General features: G+C 39.8%; 1 long non-coding RNA gene, 1 other non-coding gene and 1 pseudogene across 2 annotated transcripts in view; 2 read left to right on the plus strand and 1 right to left on the minus strand.

Moving 5' to 3' along the window:
* Positions 1-15,054, minus strand: part of LOC144371359 (uncharacterized) — a 1,013,058-nt gene that overhangs the window by 14,743 nt on the left and 983,261 nt on the right. The gene's annotated exons all lie outside the window — the stretch shown is intronic.
* On the plus strand, positions 6,365-7,317 carry LOC144371398 (vomeronasal type-1 receptor 48-like; annotated as a pseudogene).
* Positions 10,725-10,798, plus strand: Trnat-ugu (transfer RNA threonine (anticodon UGU)). The gene has a single exon. It is a non-coding gene; the product is annotated as a tRNA-Thr (tRNA).

Consider the following 15,054-nt stretch of genomic DNA (forward strand, 5'->3'; position numbering starts at 1 on the left):
TAGAGTGCTTGCTTAGCACGTGCAAGGCCCTGGGTTTGATCCTCAGCACCACATAAAAATAAATAAATAAAATAAAGATGATATTGTGTCCAACTTAAAAAAAGTTAACAAATGAATTACATAAGAAACTAACAAGCATTTTGATTGTTCCTTTCAGAGAAAGAGTGAGCCTATTTCCTGTCTCCATTAATGAGGATGAGCCTGAGGGATGATCACTCAGGTTCCCAAGAGAGTGGAGTCCAGCACAGACTGCCTCATCTGCAAGTAGGTGCCACCTGCCTGCTGCTCCCTCAAGCCCAGCCTCCACATCTGCCTCTATTTTTTCTGTTGTGTTTCAAGAGCATTTTTCTGTGATGCAGTGTGAATTCTGAAATTTTCTGTATAAAAATCATGGAGTATGTGAGCAGGAATGTCAGGAAACCAGGTGGTCCATGTGAAAATGGAGTCACAGGGAGAGGATCTACAGAGCCTCAGGTGGATCTATGAACTTCTCCCCCCCAGAATCCAGGCATCACAACATGTGGAAAGGATATTGGTTTATTTTAAGTTTGAATCCAAGTAAGAAAACTTGGAGTTGTCTACAAGATTGGGATGCACTTTTTTGACAAGAAAACTCATAGGAAATTTTGAGCACCTTTCCCCAGATGGTTGTTATCCAGAATAGAATCAAATCAAGGGGACAAGCAAAATGTTCCACTGGGGACTCTATAGTTCTGTGCTCCCCAGTGGGATCTTGTCACCTTAGTAGAGATGCTAAAATTGCAGGCTGCAGAGAGATGAGCTCACAGCACCCTTTCCTTATAACCATGCAGGTTTTTCCAAGGAGCACCAAGTGCCCAGAATCCGTCCAGGTAAGTGCCTCTCCGTTCCACAGAGATAATGAGTGAGTACCTGGGGCCTGTATGAGGATGTTGCAAGGGGCAAACTGGGTCTAGGAGTGAGGTTTTTGGTAGCTTGAGACAGCCAGCTCTCACTCCTCTATTTAAAAAGACTAAGGTGCTCTGTGAAATGTGAGGAAGGAGATCTTCCTAGGTTGCGTCATCCTTTGAGACACAGAAAGTTAGGGGCTATTTTCAATAGTAATTGCCATTATCTCAGGTTTCTACTTAATTTTTTTTCTAGAAACTACAGCAGTGCTCATGTTATATATGCATTTCCCTGTTTGATATGTTATTTACTCCTAAACCAATTATCAGGAATGTAATAAGTCGCCTGTCTGCTTTGTACTACATATACTAAGGTTTTCTTCTCTCACTTTCCTGAACAAACAGAATATTACTGCTCTGTGACTACTAGACTCTGAGGAGTTAAAAACCATAACTTTATGTGGCCCAGAAGGTAATGAGGGCAACCTCACATGACCACAGACATCTATTGAACTTTCCCATACAATCTTTCTTGTCCTACATTTAATAACACAATTTAGAAGTGAATGGTGCCACTCCATAGTGGGTGCTCTGCCCATGAGCAAACTTCAAGTGAGAAGACAGTGGTCCTGTGTCACCATCCCAGAAAAAGACCAGTGATTCCCATTGTGGTGTCCTTCTCCTTCCCCAATGACAAGGTAACATTATTATCCATAGCTAGGTAAGAATAATATTTGTGTCCATTAATCTTTATTCTTTTCATTATTCATTTAAAAATTCCGTTTGCCCTTTCTGTAATAATGAAAATTTCACAAAGGCCTTTGATTATATATGCCACACTTTTTTTATCCATTCATCCACTGAAGGGCATCTAGGTTTGCTCCACAGTTTAGCTATTGTAAAATGTTCTGCTATAAACACTGGTGTGGCTCTGTCCCTGTAGTGTGCTGTTTTTAAATCCTTTGGTTATAAACTGAGAAGAGGAATATCTGGGTCAAATGGTGGTTTCATTCCCAGATTTCCAAGGAATCTCTATACTGCTTTTCAGATTGGCTGCACCAATTTGCAGTCCCACCAGCAGTGTATGAGTGTGCCTTTCCCCCACATCCTAAACTCATTCTGTCCTGGTTTTTATTTTCAGGTCCTATTTCATGCAAATTCACTTCCAGAAAAAAAATTAATCTATCTGCTTTTCGTCTTCCTGAAGCAAACTGGACTTGCCTCAGGTCATCAAGCGAACAGATCCTCCTGCAGGTAAGTTTGGGTTACCCAGTGATGACTGCTTAGGGTCTGTGATGAAACTAGTCTGCTGTTTCCTATTGTTGTTAGAAGACTAATTTTTCTTTTAATGATTCTGAATACAGAATTTAAAATATTCTTAGGGTCTGTCTGTAAGTGTGAAACCTGAGCTGTACTTAAATCCTTCAAATTTACAGAAACAATCGATTATTTTCAGCCTTATTTTCCGTAAATAGCTGCCATTGATTCAGCCAAATATTCTCCAGGATTTTCTCCTTCTGGATCCTGTAGCTTATATATGTCACAGTGGCTCATCACCCAGCAGGGCACCTGGCTGTGGGTGGCTGTGCCCTCCCTGATGGGCAAGCTGTTTCTCCCTAGTGCTCTTCAGACTTTTCCAGCTAGATCTCTGCCACAGAGAAGAACTTCCTGCCCAATGTTTCCTGAGATCTTAACCCACTTAAAGCAGGATGAGTCCCCCTCCCAAATTTCACTTGTCCATCTTACTTTAGCAATGGGAATCATGGTGAAGTTTAACTAGGTGGCAACCGTGAATCAAAGTGTGATCCTTTGCTGCTGCTGGTATTATTATTTTATTTTGGTATCTGGGATGAAGCCCAGTGGAGTGCTTGACTCTTGAACCACAACCCCAGCACTTTTCATATTTTATTTAGATACAGGGTCTCCCTAAGGTGCTTAGGGCCTCTTTAAGTTGCTGAGGCTTGCCTCAAACTTGTGATCCTTTTGTCTCAGCCTCCCAAACTTCTGGGATAACAGGTGTGCACCACTGCACCTGGGCCACATTACTTCCCCTATGACTTATGTCCCTCTCCATGAAAGGTGCAGTCTTTCTAATGTAGTTTGCTTTGAACAGCATGTTAACTGAATACCATCACATTGCTAAGAGCCACAGGTTAGGAGGCCCCTTGATTACCCTGCAGGGAAGCAGAAAGTTTCATCCTGGTACTGAGCCTCTGGGCTCTTCTGTGCTAGACAGGTGTGAGTGGCAGGTGTGATGGCTGGGAGAGGACATGCTGGACAATTTCTTTTAGCTCATTTTTATAAAGGGTTCTTATTCACCAGAACTGATACTAATGTCACTGAGCTGTTAACACAGATGTAGCTACATACTTTTTAAAGTCACTTACATATTGTATGATATTTAAGTGAATCATTTTTTCTGTATTGGATGTATGATTTTCTGTTACATTATGATATGATCTGAAATTTAGATAAAGGATGGGCACGGGAATCCTAGGGTCCTGGAGGCTGAGGCAGCAGGATGGTGAATTTAAAGGTAACCTCAGGAAATTAGCAAGGCCCTCGGCAACTGAGTGAGACTCTATTTCAAAATAAAAAAGAGGATGGGGCTCAGGCTGTGTATCAGTGGTTGAGGAGTTTTTGGTTCAATTGCTGATAGGAAAAATAAACTCTTTGTTCACAGCTGGATAGATTCATATATAAAAAAATTGCTCATGGGTCTACATCATTTCTGTTGTTGAAAGTGTTTGCTCACTCTCCTTCATGCTCTGGAGAAAGGAGACTCGTTTTTCATTCTGCTACTGTGCAGTTTTGCCTTCAGACAAATAAAATTTTCTGGTCATTTTAAAGCAACAATGAACTGGGGTCTTAATTTTGAAATATTTTTGAAAATTCCTAACTTATTCTCATTCCTACTTTTCCTAAAACTTTCCTGTTTGCAAGAGTACATTTTTTGACGTAAGACTGAAAATCTTGTCCTTGAATGCTCCAATTTGCGGTGATTTAAACTTGTTACTGAAAGGGTTTTACGATGCTGTGTGCTAGCCTTGCACATGTTTTAACATGAATTAAACACAATGGAAGCAAAGTCACCATTTCACATAAATGTCCCTCTCTATAAAAGAGAACACAATTTTAGAACTAAAATTTTAAATTTTTATTTAAAAATGTTGTACACAAATGATTATAGTTAAAAATAGATGTTTAAGTTATTCTTTAAAGCTTCATCAGCATATATTTAACCTACATGAAACAGTTGTGATAAGAACAGATATATGTAATTTTATGTATAAAGATAAAAGGGAATAACATCTGTGCCTGTGATCAGGTGTGCCTTGTGAAAGATCTTCCTAGTGTCATTTCTGGGGTTGTCATGGTAGCAATCCTGAATATACTGAATAAGTGGAAGAATAAAATTGTATTTTTCCTGATCACCACATCTGGGAAATACAGAACTTTTTTCCCTAATGGTATAGAGAATTTCCCTTTTAGACAAACACTGCATGTTCTTACTCATGTACAAAACCTAAAAAGCATTGCACACACTCTCCAAGAAATGTTGTTCCAGTAGATCATTCAACAAATTCTCCAACATAAATTTCAGTCTTGGGCATTTGATTACAGAAAAATGTCACTTTGAACTTGTAATAGAGATAGCATCTTAGAGCTCATCTTTCAGGAGTGGGCTGGACACGTGTCTTTAATTAAAACTTTGAAACACCAACTCTGTTTTAAAACAGCACCGAGTCTGTTTTAAATGTAGTTCTATTTACTACTCTGATTGTAAAGTCCTAAAAGGAAAAAAATAACTATGCTCTTGGTAATTTTTCCAGAATATTCTAACATAATCTAGTTATTCTGGCTGGAGGATGAACAAAAATGTGACATGTGTAGCCACCTCAGAGGATTCCAAAGATCGACATAAAATTTCGAGTCCTCACAACAGGATTGTGCAAATATTCTACTATGTTGGTTTTTCTATTTTTTAAACTAGATTTTGAACACAGGAGCAATTAACCACTGAGCCACATCTCCACCTATTTTCATATTTTAATTAGACACAGGGTCTTGCTGAGTTGCTTAAAGCCTGTGTAAGTGTCTGAGGCTGGCTTTAAACTCACATCCTCCACGCTCAGGTTTCTGACCTGCTGGGATTACAGGTGTGCACCCTCACACCCTGCGGTAATTTCTTTCTTGTCTTTCTTTCAGGAAGGGACACAGCTGATCTGTTATTAAAGGAACTGCATTGATTCTCCCAAGTCTTGTGAATGAAGTACTGTATGATAATAAGATTAGAAGCCAACATTTCTGGAGAGCTCATTATGTGCCACAAACACTTCCAAAGTTTGTAGGCACACTATACTTTTTCCCAAATAGTCTCTGCAGGATCCACATAACAGGACTCTTTATGTGGACAGCTGAGATGACTGGACCTCAGCATCCCAAGGTGCATAATAAGAAGTTGTGGTAAATGGCAGCTCCGACTCGAAACTTCAATCAGTCCGACAACAGAGTTCACACCAACATTGTTTATATATTACAAAAATTTGGTATGGTGGGAAATAAGCCAGTGTTAACATGGTGCTGACCTGAAGTAACTCCGTGCAGGTCTAGTCTGTGCACACTCATGTTTGGGAGGGTCTCACTTCCAGTTTCTTGCAATCAACCCCTGCAATTTGGCCCAATTTGTAGATCTCCTATTATGCACCTGACAGACAAGATCACAAAAAGGCAAATCAAGTAAGCTCCTAATTTGCCCCAGACAACCTCATACATGAGAAAATAGGAAAGAAGTATATTCTAAGATAGATGGCACTTCTTTTGAGCCATGACATGGCCCCATTTAAAAAAAATCCCTGGAACTTTTTATTTTTAATTTTGAGACAATAGGGTCTCAGGAAGTTGCTTAGGTCTTTGCTAACTTGGTGACATCAGCATTGAATTTGCCATTGTCTCATCTCAGCCTCCCGAGCCACTGGGATTACATGAGTGCACCATGGCACCTGGATGACAATTCTTAATGTACAAGAAAACTGAAATATCAATATGTATGCTGCTGTGGAGGTCCCAGTGATATTGGAAGGTATGAAGATAAGGTGGTGCATGGAGATGCATTTTCCAGGGTGTGAATAGAACATAGTTTTTTTTTTTTTTAATTTTGTGCTGGGGGCTGCCTGGTAGGCAAGTGCACCAGCACCAAGTTACAACTTTATTCTGTATTTTGAAACAGGGTCTCACTAATACTCCCAGACTGTCTTTACTCTTGTGATCCTCCTGCCTCAGCATCTGGGGTCATTGGGATTTAAGGCAGACACCACTGTGCCCGGCACCAGAACTGAATTTTTATGTGGAATAAAAATACAGTTGGATGAATTTTCTGTTTTTCTTAATGGAACTGGTGTTCATTTGAGATTGATGAAGGAGGTCAGATTTGCAAAAAAAAAAAAAGACATTTTTGTGAGTTACTGTGGTCACCATATTTTTCTTTCCCTTGTAAGATGAACAAAGCCAACAGACTGTACAGTAATATTCAAATAAGAAACACCGTGTACACCGTGACTGGCATTGGGGTCATAGCCAACGCTTTTCTTCTCCTCGTTCATATCTCCTTGCACATTACTGGGCACAGACCTAAGCCCACTGACCTGCCCATTGGTCTCCTGGCCCTGATCCACCTGGCAATTCTGCTTATCAATGGCTTCATAGCTTCGGACATTTTTATACCTCAGGGGGAAGGTGGGATGACCTGACGTGTAAATTGCTCATCTACCTGTACAGGTTGATGAGGGGCTTCTCCATCTGTGCCACCTGCCTGCTGAGTGTCCTCCAAGCCATCACCCTCAGCCCCAGGAGCTCCTGCTTGGCAAGGTTCAAACATAAATCCTCTCTTCACAACCTGTGTTTCCTTCTCTTCCTGTGGGTCATCTACTCATCCTTCAGTAGTCATCTCTTCATCTCCATTGCTGCTACCCCCAATTGGACCTCAGACAACTTTATGTACATCACAGAATCCTGCTCCTTCATTCCCATGATCTTCTTCCTCCGGCACAGCTTGTCCACCCTGCTGACCTTCAGGGAAGTCTCCTTTATAGGAATCATGGCCTTCTCCAATGGATACATGGTGGCTCTCCTGTGCAGGCACAAGAGGCAGTCCCAACATCTCCACAGCAGCAGCCTGTCTCCAGTGTCATCCCCAGAACTGAGGGCCACCCAGACAATCCTGCTGCTTATGAGTTGCTTCGTGGTCATGTCCATCTTGGACAGCATAGTCTCCTATGCAAGAATCACACTGAAAGATGATCCAATATTTTACTGTATCCAGATCCTCGTGACCCATAGCTATGCCTCGTTCAGTCCTTTGGTGTTTATTTGTACTGTAAAACGTATAATTGTTATTTTCAGATACATGTTGGAGAAGACTGTAAACATTTCAGTAGGCAGTGGTGAATAAGTTCTGTTAAGGCAAGAAATTGCGCTGAATTTGGAGTGATTTATCATAACAGAGTGTTTAGAATCTTTGGTTTAAATGCAATGCAAAGTCTCGTTTCCTCTGTTAAACCATCCACTTGGACATGCAGGGATGACAATTACATCAATGAAAGCCAAACCATGTGCCTCTCTGAGATATTATGGCAATGTAATATTTCTCACTGGATCTTTAATAGGGGCATGTGAGTTGGATGTCACTTGTCATAACCTTGGTTATTACAAACTCTTTTTAGATAAACCACAGTTCCAATGGTTTTCAAATATTGCATCATTTCCATTATCTGTATTTTTCCTAACTACATTTGTAAACATATTCTACCACAAAATATCACATGATCCAGCACACAAACAATACACACTCAAAGGCACACACACACCCATTTTACATGCAGGGAATCAAATAGTCATTTTCACATCACTGCTCCTAAAACCATGCTTTAAATATTTGAACTTAAAAACAACTCAACATCTACAACCATAAGAAAATGTAAACAATACGCAATGACCTTAAAATCGAAAATATTCTGGAACACGGGGCTGCATAGCTGAGTCCTAAAGTTACTATACTCAGTGAAGTCGGTTTAGTCGCAAAAGAACAAACATTGTATAAATGTACTTAAAGATGGTGGGAGTTGGAGTGGGCAGAGTGACAGAGCAGGAACACAAAAGCATCCCAGAGACCAAGAGAGGGGGCAGCGGGGCACTATCCCTTGGTATGTGGAGAACCTTTATTCAGTTAGGAAGTGAATGCTGTCATGGGTGGTGGTGACTGTTGTGCAATAATCTGAATAGATTCCAGGCCACTCTACTGAATGCTGAAAAGTGGTCAGAATGTTTATGTTGTATACATTTTATCCTCATAAAATTTTTTAATTATCAACTCAGTTGTGGAAAACATTCTTTCTTAAACTATAAAGTAAGGGATAAGACTCTAAACGTGCCGCAGGGTTATTTGATGAGCTTTGAAACATCTGAGCTGATTTGTCCCAGGGATGTGAAGATTGGTTTTGAGAAGCTCACTTCTGATCTCAGCCTCTCCCAGGAGAGGTGTTCTCCATGCGGATGCTGTTACACGCCACGCTTGGTCTCTCAGCCTTCTAAAGATGTTCAGCATCGCAGTGGGTAGCTCCCATGTTGAGGCTTTCTGGGTGAGAGGTGCATGCAGTCAGAACACAAGATTTAGACAGTAAGTCACATGTGGGAGTTTACCAATCATGATAGCAGTGCTGTGAAAATTATGCACTTGTCATATATTTTATTTAATTAAAAAATTAGCCAAATATAAAATACTGTCAAATAGAATGTCTTTATAAAAATGTAAGTAATAAAGGAAGCAAAGAATATGAGACCAAACATTTTTAAAATCAGAAAAGGAACATAGAAAAGAGGAGAAAGGGGTCCAAAGGATTACAGGACAGAACAAAGTGGCTATTTAAGTTATCATGAATAGGTGTTAAGTTTGAATCAATTAAACTCCTCAATCAATTGATATTGGGTGGCTGAAATCACAATGACTGCAACACAATCTTAAGACTTCACATGAAGGTGTAGCTGTAAACCAGGACAAAAGGATCCAAGAGACATGTAGAACATCCCACCAAGGGCAAAAACACTACTCTGTTGTGCTGAGATCAGTGTTCACAAGAGGACACACACCAGGTCACAAACAAGCCTCCTCAATCTTAAGGACACTGATATCCCGTCAAGTATATCAACAAGCACCATAGAATGAATATAAATTAAAGACTTAAAACTGTCCATCCCAACTATGTGGAGATAAAACAACATCTTTTAACTGTCACACATGGAGAATTCACAAGTGGAATAAGAAATTTTCTTGAGAAAAATGAAAATCAAAGTACTACCTACTAGAACTTGGGGGGTGCATCAGGAGGATGTCACAGAGACTTGAAGAAACACATCTCCATTCACAACAAGATTGAAAAAAGAGAACCCTAGACACACACAACTTCAGAACACTGAGCTTGGAAAATGGAACAAAGCAACTATTGATGGAGGAGAGTGAACCAGTAACCCAAGACACCCCACCCCCCCAAAAAGGAGCCCAGATACACAGAAATTCATGATGGAGGGCTACACATTAAACAATTAGCACCAAACCATCTTGATCTTCTCCAAATTGAAAGCATCATCCATGGTGAAGATCTGGGGTTTATCCGTGGGACACAGGAGGCTCAGTACATGCAGATCATCTATAGGGACACCCAATAGCATACAAATTCCAAGGAAGGAGAGACGTTGTCTCAGGAGTGGCATGTTTATTTATGTATAAACATTAAAGATCCCACAGAATTTTTTTCAGGATTCTGACAGGCATTCAGCAGAACACAGAGGCAACATCCCAAGAATTCTGCTTTGTCTCAGAGAACAATCCCCATAATAAACCATTATAAAGAGCAAAATACCGAGGCATGAACTTGGCCAATGAAAGAAAACACTTGTACCCAGAAAGTATAATGATGCCATAAATTAAAGCAAACATAAATTAGAGGAACCATTCATCATATTCATGATGCAAAGAGTCAATATCAAAATGTCCATACAATCAGAGTTATGTACAGATGTGATCCCTATCCAAATCTCAGAAGAATATTTTATAGAAATAGGAAACGAGGTAGCTAAAATCTACATGCCACCCTACCAGATTCTAAATAGGTAGATCAACCCTGATAAACAACAAAACTGATGGAACCACACCCAATTTTTAAATATATTATGAAGCTATAGTAATTAAAACAGTGTGTTAGGGCTGGGGATGGAACTTGGAGATGTAGCACTTGCCTAGCATTTACAGGCCCTGGGGTTCATCACCAACACTTGAAAACCACACATGCGTACAAAAGAAACAGAAAAGGAAAAATGAAAAAAAAACACATTATGGTATAGTTACATAATAGTAAACCTATAAACTAGTGGAACAGAATGGGGTGCCTTGATAAACATCCTCATACAACGTCATGAAAACATCTTTCAAAGCACTGCCATATATAGCCAATATAGTATAAATAGTCTTGTCAACAGATATTTGTATGCAAAAGAAAAATGATGGACCCTTTTCCTATGGCACACACAAAGATCAAGTCGAGATGTTTTGAAAGCGTAGATGTGAGACCTGAATCTGTGCCAAAAGAAAACAGTTGGAAATCTTCATGACATTGGAAAAGAAAATGATTTTCTGGGATATCACACCCAAAGTACAGGCTACAAAGTCAGCAATATGATGACATGAAACTACAATAGTTCTGTACAGGAAGGTGAACAATCAGCTGTCAATAGACAACACACAGGATGAAGATTACATTTTCAGATCATATATCAGGAAAGAGGTTGATTTTCAACGTTTGGGGCTGGGGATATAGCTCAGTTGGTAGAGTGTTTGCCTTGTAAGCACAAGGCCCTGGGTTCAGTCCCCAGCACCCCAAAAAGTTAACCTTTATTAAAACCTCAGAACTTAATAAAAAATAATAACTTCATTAAAAACAGCACGAGATATGAATAGATATCTCACCCAAGCAAAAACACGTATGTAGCCAACGAGCAAAGAAAAGATGCTCAACATCCATCAGTTCTCAAGGAAATGCCAATCAGAGCCACCATGAGGTGAGGTCCTGTCACAACAGTCAGGAGGGTGATGATATAAAAGGGAAAGGTCACCATGACTGTGGAAGGTGCCCTGTGCCTGGTTGGATGCCTGTCACGGCCCTCGAGAAATTCTGATAAACATCACCATTGTACTTGTGTTTTGTAAGCAAAGTCCAATAAAGAACAGGATCTGAGCAGAAGGGATGGATGGACACATATCTGCTGCCATTCTTTGCCACCCAGATCAAACATAGTGTCTTGGGTTCTCCTGGCCATTTCTCATGCATTTAATGCTTCCCTTCGATCCACAGGTCTAGGTTGTCATCATTTATCATTAATCCGAATCCTGGACAACTTCTGTTTTGATTTATCTGGATCCTGGACATATTCTATTTGTGTATGCCCTGTGGAGAAATACATCCAGGTTTCTGTATCTGGAAAATGTCATTTTCAACTCTATTCTTGAAAAATATTTGGTCTTCATGTATAACATTTGGAGGAAAAGAGTTGTTTATTTTTTTTTTACACTTTTAAGATATGGAGGGGATGTGGGGGTAGAAAGATAGTAGAATGAAACTGACATTATTACTGTATGTATATATGTGATTGCACGTCTAATACGATTCTGCAACATGTACACTCAGAAAAAATGAGAAAAAAATGTATCCCATTTATGTAGAATATACCAAAGTGCATAAATGTTTTCTACTGTCATGTGTAACTAATTAAAACAAATTTAATTTTTTTTAAATATGGTCTCATTGTCTTCTGGGTTCCAGGGTCTCTGAGAGCAACGTGCTTTCATTGTTATTCATGGCCTCTGATGAGCTGATTTTGGAGAGCATCATCTGATTTTAAGACAACCTCCTGCTTTCTGGCAGTTTAAATGCAAAGTGCCATTGTCATTTGTGTTTTTTGACCATATCATAACTCAAATAGAAATACTATGGATATAAGTGACTCTGTACTCTGTGTAATTTTTCCAAGTTTCAAAGACCTTAGAAGGAAGTTGTGTTCTATATCAAAACCTCAGCTTACACAGGGTAACCCTGCATTATTGAAAAAATATTTGCTAGGATTTTCTCACAAAGCAATTCTTTTCCAAAACTAATTTCACATATTACAAGCTAATAGAGTCAGTCCTGTACTCAACCACTTAGGTGCATGACAGTGAGGTTGCAAGGATATTTAAAGAGAAAAGGTGGTGGTGGTTTCCCATTCCTGGTGACAAAATATCCAGGAATACAAGTTCCTAAAACTTGGGAAAATAATATTTTTTTTTATTGTTGGTCGTTCAAAACCTTACACAGTTCTTAATACATCATATTTCACAGTTTGATTCAAGTGGGTTATGAACTCCCAACTTTACCCCGTATACAGATTGCTGTATCACATCAGTTACCCTTCCATTGATTGACATATTGCCTTTCTAGTGTCTGATGTATTCTGCTGTCATTCCTATTCTCTACTATCCCCCCTCCTCTCCCCTCCCCTCCCCTTTTCTCTCTCTACCCCTTCTACTGTGGAAAATAATATTTTATGCCCATTAAACTCAGATTTTGGGGATGTCAAGATTTTTTCTGGGGTTATGGTTGTGCACCACTATAAATGTCCCCCATTTCTTTACTTTAAAAAAAATTCTCTTTTCTCCCAGAACTGCTGGAGACTTATTCTAAAGTATCGGTAATTTCAATATTCTGAAACAGAAAGTATACTTACAACTTTTTCAAGTTTACAAGGAATTTTTAACCTGGTCTCAGCAAGAGGATTTCCATTAATTTTGACTATATTTTGATCTAGGATTCCTTCCATTTTTTTTTGGTCAATATTCTTTCATCAAGCTTGTAAAAAAAATAAAACTTAGTCCATTATTTTTCCACCTCTTACTCCCTGTTTTTTCTTTTAGTTTTGGATCTGTAATTATGCAAATTTTTGAATGTTTATAGCTTATGCACACTTGTTATTAATTATTTTTTGGGGGGGATACCAGGGATTGAACTCAGGAGCACTTGACCCAGCCCCACCCCCAGCTCTATTTTGTGTTTTATGTAGACACAGGGTCTCACTGAGTTTCTTAGGTCCTCATTCTTAGTGAGGCTGGCTTTGAACTCATGATCCTTCTGCCTCAACCTCCTGAACTGCTGAGATACATGAGTATGCCACTGTGCCCGGCTCATATTTATTTTATTTTTTGTTCTTTTAAATTATACATGACAATAGCATCTACTTTGACACATTTATACAACCATGAAATAGGTCTTATTCTAATTAGGTTCCAGTTCTGTATTTGTACATGATGTGAAGATTTACTGTGGTGTATTCGTATATGTGCAGAGCAAAGTCAGGTCAGGTTCATATGACTGTCTTTCTTTTTTTCTGACCCTCATCCCTAAATTGTAGAAGTTGTAAGAAGAGGGCAAGACCTCCCACGTTCTTGGATAAGCAGAATTCATATTGTTAAAACACCATACTACTGAAAGTGCTCTACAGATCCAATGCAAGGATCTATAATTCCCATTAAAGTCTCCATGATGTTCTTCATATAAATGTCCCATTCAATTTTACTGCCACAGACTCTAAGAGGGAATGAGGGATTGACAGCACTTGTTCTATGGGTTCAGCACCTAAGGGATCTTCTAAAGCAGCTGTCTCCTACCAACATCTGGCTGAATTCTTCCAACACCACGAAGCAGAAATCAAGAGCCACATTTTACAAATGAAGAAACTGAAGCTGAGACATGAGAAAAGTCAAAACCCTGCAGGAGACACTCCTAAAAGAAACTCTCAGGCCCCACAGATTTCCTTTGGGCCCGAGGTTTGTAAAAAACCCAACAAGATTTATAGGCATTTGCCCTATGACATTCTTAAAGGCATCTTGCAAAACGAAGGCTTTATAGAAGCAAGTGATGTATTATGTATATGTACATTACATGCCACAAATGTATACTTTAAATGTATACTTTAAAATGTATTTTTTTAAAAGAGGTAAGCCAGGTGGGACCTTGCAAGCCTGTAATCCCAGCAGCTCAGAACGCTGAGGCAGGAGAATTGCAAGTTCAAACCCAGTTTCACCAACTTAGGAAGACCCTGTTTCAAAATAATATACAGACAAATGGCTGGATATGTGGGTCAGTTGTTAAGCATTTGTGGGAACAATCCCCAATGCTCCCCACCTCCCAAAATGAAATACAGAAAAAAAGTGTCATCCACTATTATGATTTTGGATGCAATTTTATTTTATTATATCTTCTCAGGTAGCAAGAAATACACAGGCTCAAACATTTGAATTGAAACTATATTATAGAAACCAGAGCACATTACTTGATCTTTATGTAGTTTAGTTCAGTAGAACACTAATGAAACTCATCGGGTGGGGATGCTTCTGATTGAATTCTATTTCATGGCTTATGAAAATTAGAACCTCCCAAAAAGAGAAGAAAATGTCCCCAACATTGGCAGAGATTCCAGAAGCCTCCCAGTAATGACAGTTATAGGGAGAAGTCATGGCAGAATTCAGACCCTCATCTCACTTGTGGATCTAATTGTGTATTTTGCTTTCTAAAAAGATGGACCCAAAACACTCTGGGCAGAGTGTAATATTCCTCTCTTTCCTGGCGGGAAAATTTATTCCATGCATCAACTTCACTTAGTTACACTAAAACTAGTTGCTGCTCTTAAGAGGAATCCTGAAGGCTTTCCAGGAACCAGGCTCATGAGCACAGAGCCCAAGGCTGTGGCTTCAGGGAGAGTTTACGCGCAGCTCTGGCGCCACCTGGTGTCCAATGCTCAGCTCAGCACGTCTAACGGGGGAAATGACACTAAGCCCAGGGAGCACCAGGTGGGATAGGTTGACAGATGCCCTTGGAATTTGGGGGGGACTCATGGGGACTCAACTACAGAAGGCGGCAAGGGCCATCTCCTGAAGGAGGCCTTTATCTCAGGTAGGAGGGTCTCGGGGCAGCTGAGTGACACTATGAGAGGTGACAGTGTGACAACTCAGCAGTGGAAATGTCCCCATTGAGGGTGACAGGACATCAAGGACCTAAAGGAGCCCACGCCTGTTTGGCACCTGCACAGCTCTGGTGCCACCTAGTGT

Source organism: Ictidomys tridecemlineatus, chromosome 16 (assembly GCF_052094955.1).
Source record: "Ictidomys tridecemlineatus isolate mIctTri1 chromosome 16, mIctTri1.hap1, whole genome shotgun sequence".
NCBI lineage: Eukaryota > Metazoa > Chordata > Mammalia > Rodentia > Sciuridae > Ictidomys > Ictidomys tridecemlineatus.